The following is a 9,323-nucleotide window of genomic DNA, read 5'->3' on the forward strand; positions in this document are numbered from 1 at the left end:
TGGTGACTGTATAAGTTTGCACTTCCAACAACAGTGAAGGAATGTTCCCCTTACTCCACATCCTCTCCAACATGAGCTGTTACTTGTTTTATTGATCTTAGCCATTTTGACAGGTGTAAGATGGAATCTCAAAGTAGATTTGAGTTGCATTTCCCTGATGGCTAAGGATGTCAAACACTTCTTTAAATGTTCCTCAGTCATTTGAGTTTCCTCTTTAGATAATTCTCTTGCTTAGATATGTATTCCATTTTAATTAGGTTGTTTTCTTGACATCCCTTTTTTTAGTCCTTTATGTATTTTATGCTTTTCAGTTTCATGAGGTTCTATTTGTTAATTATTGATCTTAGTGCCTGTGCTAATGATATTCTGTTCAGAAAGTCTTTTCCTGTGCCAATGAGTTTAAGGTTATTCCCTACTTTCTCTTCTATCACGTTTAGTGTATCTGGTTTTATTTTGAGGTCTTTGATCACACTTGGAGCTGAGTTTTGTGCTGGGTGATAAGTATGGATCCATTTGGAATCTTCTCCATGCAGCCGTCCAGTTTGCCTAGCACCATTTGTTGAAGATGCTGTTTCTTTTCCAGTGTGTATTTCTGACTTTATCAAAAATCAAGTTTCCCAGTTTCCTTGATTTCTTCCTCAGTCCATTTGTTATTTGTATGTAAGAGGGCTACTGATTCTTGTGTGTTAATTTTGTGTCCTGCTTCTTTGCTGAAAGTGTTTATGAGTTGAAGGAGTTTTCCAGTAGAATTTTTAGGGTCAGTTATGTATGCTATCATATCATCAACAAATACTTTGACTTCTTCATTTCTAGTTCACATACCCTTGATCTTTAGTTGTCTTGTTGCTCTAGGTAAGACTTCAAGTACTATTCAATAGGTATGGAAAAAGAAGACAACATTGTTTTGTTCCTGATTTTAGCAGAATTTCTTTGAGTTTCTCTCCATTTAAGTTGATGTTGACTGTGAGATTGCTGTAAATTGCCTTTATTATATTGAAGTATGTCTCTTTAACCCTAATCTCTTCATGACTTTTATCATGAAAGGATGTTGGATTTTGTCAAAGGCCTTTTCTGCATCTAATGAGACAGTCGTGGTTTTCATATATTTCAGTTTGTTTATATGATAGATTACATTTGTTGATTTACATATGTCAAAACATATGTTACATATTTACATCCTTGCATCTCTAGGACGAAGTCCACTTGATCATGGTGGATGATCTTTTTGATGTGCTGTTAGCTTTGGTTTGCAGGCATTTTATTGACAATTTTTGCATTTATGTTCAACAGGGAATTTGGGCTATAATTCTATTTCTTTGTTGGGTCTTTATGTGATTTGGCTATCAGGGTAACTGTGCCTAATATAATGAACTGAGCAATGTTCCTTCTTTTTATATTTTGTGGAATAATTTGAGGAGTATTGGCATTAACTTTTCTTTAAAAGTCTGGCAGAATTTTCACTAAAACCATCTGGCCCTGGGCTCTTTTTGTTGGGGGTGGTTGACTTTTAATGACTGCTTCTATTTAATTGAGGGTTAGAGGTATGTTCAAATTGCTTACTTGATCTTGATTTAACTATGGTAAGTTGTATGTATTGAGAAAATTATCCATCTCTTAAAGATTTTCCAACATGGTGGAGTATAGGTTTTGAAAGTATGTCCTTACAATTCTGTGGATTTCCTATTTATCTGTTGTTATGTCTCTCTTTTCATGTTTAATTTTGTTAATTTGGATATTCTCTCTTTTCCTTTTAGATAATTTAGATAGGGGTTTGTCAATCTTACTGGTTTTCTCAGAGAATGAACTGTTTTCTTCATTGATTTTTTTTTTTGTATCGTTGTGTTTCTATTTTATTGATTTCAGACCTCAGTCTGATTATTTCTTTCTGTCTACCCCTTTTGGGCATGATTTCTCCTCCTCCTCTTGGTCTCTTAGGTGTGCTGTTAAGTTGCTCATATGAGATCTCACTTTTTAAAAAAAATGTAGATGCTTAGTATTACAAACTTGCCACCTTCATTGTATTCCATAAAATTGGGTATATTGTGTATTCATTTTCATTAAATTCTAGAAGGTCTTTAATTTCTTTCTTAATTTTTGTCTTGACCCATTTCTCATCTAGTAGTGAATTCTGTTTCCATGAGTTTGTCTGTTTTTTGCTGTTGTTGACATCCAGCTTTATTCTGTGGCAGTCAGATAGGAGGGAGGGAGTTATTTCAATTTTCTTATATATGTTGAGACTTGCTTTGTGTCTGAGTATGTGGTCAATTTTGGAGAAAGTTCCATGAGGTTCTGAGAAGAAGGTATATTCTTTTGTGTTTGGATGAAATGCTCTGTAGATGTCTGTTAGGTCCATTTGGTTTATATCATCAGTCAGCATTTCTCTGTTTAGGTTTTTTGTTTGGGTGACCTGTCTATTGGTGAGAGTGGGGTATGGAAGTTTCCCACTATAGTGTGTGCAGCTCAGTATGTGATTTAAGCTGTATTAGTGTGTGTGGTCTTTTTTTCTGTCCCTGTCTTTCTGTGTGTGTGTGTGTGTGTGTGTGTGTGTGTGTGTGTGTGTGTGTGCTAGGTGGGTGGGTAGGGGGTTGCAGCAGGTAGTTTGCCACAGAGCTGGACAAAAGACTGACAGATTTTGGAGGAGCAGAGAGAGAAGTGAAGATCTGAGGTTAGCCTACCTGCTTCTTTGGCTAAAGTCAAGGAGAAGCATTATTCAGCAAATATATCTGAAAGTTTTCTCTTACGATGTTACTGACTCCATGTGGTCCTTGTCCACACCTTCATATTATTTGTGTATAAATACAATCATTTTATAGTCTGTCTTGTTCTTGATATAACATTAATAGTTCATGTAATTCCTTTAAGGCATTTTAATAAATATTCTGCAGTTAATTTACTGTGAGTCCTTTATTATTTTTTTAGTCATTTCTGTTCCTATCTTTGTTATTACTAATATTCATTTGCTATTTATTAAGAGTAAAATAAATAAAATGCCAATAAAATACAGACATGAGGCAGTCTATGTAGCAGATAAAGATCTATCAAAAAGCCAACCCTAAAACAAAAATGATTTTTTTGATCTTCTCTTTGGGAATGAGAAAAGCAATATCCTTTTTCTATTCACATCCATTCATATTATTATGGGATACCTGGCTTCCATCCTCCGGAGCTTGTCCTTCACCAGGAAAGGCTCCTATCACATTGGGTATCAGGAGAGATGTATCAGAAGCTAAACTCTGAGGAAGGTGAAGAGGTGGAGCTGATTACAAAGATGGGGGCCTGGAAGAAGGTGAGATCTGAGAAGGAGCATATTTAGAGAGAAGAATGAAGGGCAAGATCTGGGAGAATGGCCCTCAGTATAGCACTGGGGAGACGGTGGGGGAGCATTTGGAGGAAGCAAGAGGTTGATGTCAGAGGCCCTGGGCCAACATAAACATGGAGTTAAAAATGCTGACCAGAAGCTTGAGAAGCAATGCTGCTCCTGAGAAATGGGCTGGTGGAAGGAAGAGATGAGCTCTGTGTTTCTTTTTTGAGCCTGTCCTGAAAGCTGTGCTCAGTCACCAGTGGGTGGCTCATTCTGACTCTTGTCTATTCCAGAAGAATCTTCGACAGTGGGAACCAGGCAGGCTACTTCACGTTGGCCGCTCTCCAGCCCGCTCTGTCCCACATCCCTGCCACCAGCCAGTCCAAAATGCCACTCCTTCCCCACAGGACTGAGCCCAGTCACACAGTTAGAGAGATCAAGAGTGGCCATTGGATTATAAACAAGAATTGAAAAAGGACTGTTCACAGACTGAATCCTGCCATCACACATGCTGGGTGATGCTGTGTGGGTACTGCCACACTCATTGGCCTAGTGTCTATGATCACTTCCTGTGGCAGAGGCAGAACGGAATAGTTGCATAAGAAACTGTTTGGCTCTCGTGTCTAAGGTACCCACCGTAGAGGAAAGGCCTGTGAAGCCCTGGATTCCAGGCAGCGGGGACAGCCATGCACTTATTGTGACTACATGGCTCTTCCTTTCAATCTGGGCTAATTGTGATGCCTTTTCAAAAGCACCAGGAACATGTTTTTGGAAGTCAGACTTTTCCATCAAGCGGCGTTGGCTGGCCTCCAGCTCCTTTCTATTTGTGTGAGGGTGGAGTTGGATGGGCACAGGGTATGACAATCCTCAGACCTCGCTTTTGTTTCTACTCAATCCCTGGTCCTTTGAAGCAGCACAATGGAAGTGCTTCGGTCAGCAGGGTCAAGCAGGATAACCAGAGAGGAATGTGAAAATGAGATTATGGGCTGTGATTAGAGGCTGGGACGTGTGCTGAATGTCTTTCACCACGTGGTCTGAACTAAGGCCACCATTTGTCATAAAACAAACTGTCCGGTGCTCAGGGGTGAAGAACAGATGAGAACTGCACTTTAGCATGTTTTGTGTGAGTAAACAAAGCGCCATTGTTTTGGAAAACAGAAGCAAAGCTTACAAACAGTGAGAGGATTCCCACATTTCTATATTTTCCTGCTTCTAACGGGTGTGGGCGCTTTGGGAGGCTCTTTTAGTAGTCTATATGTGGCTGGGGCTTTCGTTTATTGGATAGGCACATTCACATAAGTTGGGAACCGTGGCTATCCTCAGGGGCTGAGGTGCAGGACAGTATCCCTGAAAAGCAGTTTGGTAATGTGCATCTTAGACGTCATCTCCCTGACTTCAGCAACCCACTCCTAGGCATTGTCCTGAAGAAATAATCAGTGGGGACTGGGGAGATAGCTCAGCAAATGTTAGGATAGGAGTTTGGATCCCAGAAAACCATGTGAATGTCTGGTGGGCATGGTGGATCACCTGTAACTCCTGCTTTTGAAGGTGGAGATGACCAGAGTAAGGTGTCCAGCAAGACTGGTCATGGCTGTGAGCTCTGGGTTTGATTGACAGATCCTGACTCCAGGAAAAAAGAGGAAGTGCAGTTGAAGCTGACTCCCTACATCACCTTTAAGCCTATACAAGTGCATGCACTCTCCCCACATGTGCAAAAACATGTGCACATACATATGCACATCACACACATGGGAAATGGAGAGAAAAAAGAGAAAGGATGTCTGTACAAAATCGGCTTCTGATTAAACTGATTGTCATACAATGAAAAGGTGGAATTTATTTATTTTATTGTTGCTAGGTTTTGAGACAGGCCCTCACGCTGTAGTCTAGGCTATCTTCAATCTGCTCTGTAGCCCAGGCTGGCCAGATCTTACTGATCCTGCTTCAGTTTGAGAAGTGGCAGGATTATAGGTGTGAGTGTATACCTGATGTAAGTAATTTCCCCAGGGAGATGGGGAGAGTACACACCTTTCATCTGGGCCACACTTTCTTTGGCCACTGTCTCCTTGCCCTCACACTACAAGCACATTCCTTCACTGGCATATACAGAAGACCAGCTGAGACACCCAGCCTCATGGGACCGAGCAACTACTAGATTCTTGGATTCACAGCTAACTGTTGGATTAGTTGGACTGCAGCCTGTGGATTTTATAAATTTGAAGAAAATGTACTAACTTTAGAGAATGTTTATGATATAATAACGAATGACCCAGATTCTGTGTGAATATACAGGTAAAAGATAACACAAGCCGGGCAGCCACGGTGGCGCACACCTTTAATCCCAGCACTCGGAGGCAGAGGCAGACAGATCTCTGTGAGTTCGAGGTCAGCCTGGTCTATAGAGAGAGTTCCAGGCCAGCCAGGCCAGAGCTACACAGAAAAATCCTGTCTTCAAAAACCAAAAAATAACAACAACAACAACAACAACAACAACCAGAAACGGTAAGCAGAGCTGAACTGTGAATACTAAGATAAAAATTTCCTTCATAGCTCCTTCAATGCCCTTATGTTTATACTTCCTTTGCAATAAGCCTTGAGGGGGTGTTTCCTTGAGGTCAGGGGTGACTTGGAATTCACTGGGTTTTGAATCCTTAAATGGGATCCTTCATTAGACTTGACAGTTTTCTGTCTCTTCTCACATATTGTTCCTGCTTCCACCTGCCTCCTTCCCCTCTAGCATGTTCTTTTTCTTGTGGTTTGTTTTGTTTTTCCTGACAGGGTTTCTCTGTGTAGCCCTGGCTGTCCTGGAGCTCACTTGGTAGACCAGGTTAGCCTCAAATTCAGAGATCTGCCTGCCTCGGCCTCCTGAGTGCCGGGATTAAAGGCAAGCACCACCACCAATTTGCTAGCTTGTTGATTTAAAACAAGACTTTCTGTACCTGAACTTCTTTCTCATATTGTCAAGAGGAGAAGAAATTCCTGGGCAAGAGAATTGATCTCTGGCCTGGATGGAGACTACCATTCCAGTTGGATGGTTCACTCACTTGCCCAGGGACCTTCCACAAGGAAGGCAGGCTCACCTGAAGTCTAGCTAAAGAGATAGGAAAAATTATTAGCTTTTCAGTGAGATACTTATTCCTTCCGGAATCCCCACCCTGAGGGAGGTAGCTTATCGGTTACAGCCATCCATATGGCATGAAAGTCTGCTTGCCTTAAATTTCTCCTTTCTGTCTCTTTTCTTAAAAGGTTTATTTATTATGTACAGAAGAGGGAGTCAGATCTCATTACAGGTGGTTGTGAGCTACCATGTGGGTGCTGGGAATTGAACTCAGGACCTCTGGAAGAGCAGTCGGTGCTCTTAACCTCTGAGCCATCTCTCCAGCCCCTCTGTCTCTTTTCGAAGCATGCTCTTCCTAACATTTTCTGATTCCCCCACATTTTACGCTTCCTTATTCTTTCTCACCCCCACCCCCAACTCCCTCATGTGGCTGCTTGTTGGCAGGTGTCTGAATGGCCAAGCTTATAAAGCATGGCCTTTCCTCCTCTCCATCATCCTGGGCAATTGATGAGGTTAGCAAACCATGTCCTCTGCAGTTTTTTTCTTTTTCATTAATAAAATCGTCCTTGAGCTTTCAGTCCATTGACAAATTTCTTCATCAGAAAGACTCAAAACACCTAGAGGAGACCCTGATTTTACCTATATACCTTCTGGTTCTTCCTAGTTCCTGATTCTTTCAGGACAATTTCTCCAGCTTTTTTTTTTTTTTTAATAAGTTCTTATTAGGTCATGGTGACAGCTTGACAATTTGAAATTAATTAAAAAAAAAAACAAAAAAAAAACCCCACCCAAATGGAGGGCATACCTGTGAGGGACTACTGCTTAATTTGAAGTGGGAAGACCTAATTCTAATCCAGATCTTTGAGGTAGGAAGACAACACATCTTTAATGGAGAACAACAGCTAGGAGATACATCTTTAATCCAGATCTCATTTGGGTTAAACCCTGCCACTGGAAGCACATGGAAGAAAGAAGTATTTGCTCTTTGCCTGGTCTCACCAGAGTGGCAAGTTCATTCTCTCATGGGCATTAGAGCCTACTTGTTTGGAATTCCAGTGCATACAGACTGACAGGTGACACATCCAGACTCAGGCAATAAATACTACTAGAGCTAACCTACACAGGCAGACTTGTAGGATTAGCTGGACCACAGCCTCTAAATGTTCTCAAACTCCCTATATCAATGTACACATACATATACAAATACACACATACATATACATACACACAAAAACAGCACACACACACAAACACAATACATATAGATTCATTTTGTGGTTCTGTTACTCTAGACAATTCTGACTAATACAAAACACATAGCTATATCTAGTTATCAAAAGAGTATCAAGGCTTGTTAGGAGGGTCTGGGATTCAGCATCAGAAAGGTCAGAGCTTTAGTGAGACTCTGGTTACTTAGAAACAATCTCCTGATAATGGGGATCACATCTCAACTCCTTCACATTTAACTTTGCATACCTGAGGACCTGTAAATTGCCAGAGATCCCAAACCACTGAGGGCAGGCATATCAGGAGTTCAAGGGCATCCTATTCTATTGAAGGAGTTGTAGGCCCATCCCCAGGGTACCTGGCAACCCTGTCTCCAAAGTAGAAGGAAGGAAACAGATGCATGTATCTGTAGCATGAATCTTGCTAGTTCCTCAAGTGATCCTGTTTCCTCAGACTGGAAGGCTCTGAGTCCTCATCCAGAATGGGTCTCAGCTGAACTGTGCTGCTCAAAACCTAAAAGCAAAACCAGCCAAACGCTTTTTAGTTTCTGGTCTTCACGCCTTATATATCTTTCTACTTTCTGCCATCACTCCCTGGGATTAAAGGCTCACTTCTTGGGATTAAAGTTGGATGTCACCATGCCTGACTATTTCCAATGTGGCCTTGAACTCACAGAGATCCAGGCAGATTTCTGCCTCTGGAGTGCTAGGATTAAAGGTGTGAGTGCCAGAGAGGCAGTGGTGGAGCACGCCTTTAATCCCAGCACCCCAGCACTTGGCTAGCAGAGTCAGGCTAGCCCGGTCTACAAAGCCAGTTCCAGGAAAGGCACAAAGCTACACAGAAAATCCTGTCTCGAAAAACAAAAACAAACAAACAAAAATTAGGGCTGGAGAGATAACTCAGAGGTTAAGAGCACTGACTGCTCTTCCAGAGGTCCTGAGTTCAATTCCCAGCAACCACAGCCATCTGTAATGAGACCTGGTGCCCTCTTCTGGCCTGCAGTCATACATGCTGTATATATAATAAATAAATAAATCTTTTTAAAAAAGGTGTGAGTTCCACCATTTTCTGGCCTCTATGTCTGTCCAGTGGCTGTTCCGTTCTCTGACCCCAGATAAATTTATTAGGGTGCACGATATTTTGGAGAACACAATATCACTACATTTTCCCTTTTTTGTCTAAAATTAAAAAAGCTTATAACTAATACAAGAAAAACAATCCAATAAGTATATACAATATATACAGTCAAGAATTATATTAACAATGTCTAGTCCATTAACATTTGACAGATTCAGACAAAAAAATTTTCATTACTTTTCCTATGTAAAACAAGTAGTTTTAAAAGTATTTTTCTTTTCATAATAGATTCAGTAATCTACCTTTTATTATTTTTATATCTTCCCCCTTTTCTTTTTAGAGTAGATTCAATCATCTACCCATTTATCCTATTATTTCTTCATCTTTTTTCTCAGAGTAGATTCATTGGTCTACCTCATATCTATATTCTCTTTTTTCTTTTTTTTTTAAACAAAAACTCTGAATCTAATATCTCTCTCTCTCTCTCTCTCTCTCTCTCTCTCTCTCTCTCTCTCTCTCTCTTTTCCCCGAGACAGGGTTTCTCTCTGTAGCTTTGTTCCTTTCCTGGATCTCGCTTTGAATCTAATCTCCTTGTTGAGCTTTTTTCCTGACCATTAACAATTAGCAACTTGTAACCAACTGTCATAAACAATGACAATA

This window comes from Onychomys torridus, chromosome 9 (genome assembly GCF_903995425.1).
Source record: "Onychomys torridus chromosome 9, mOncTor1.1, whole genome shotgun sequence".
Lineage (NCBI taxonomy): Eukaryota > Metazoa > Chordata > Mammalia > Rodentia > Cricetidae > Onychomys > Onychomys torridus.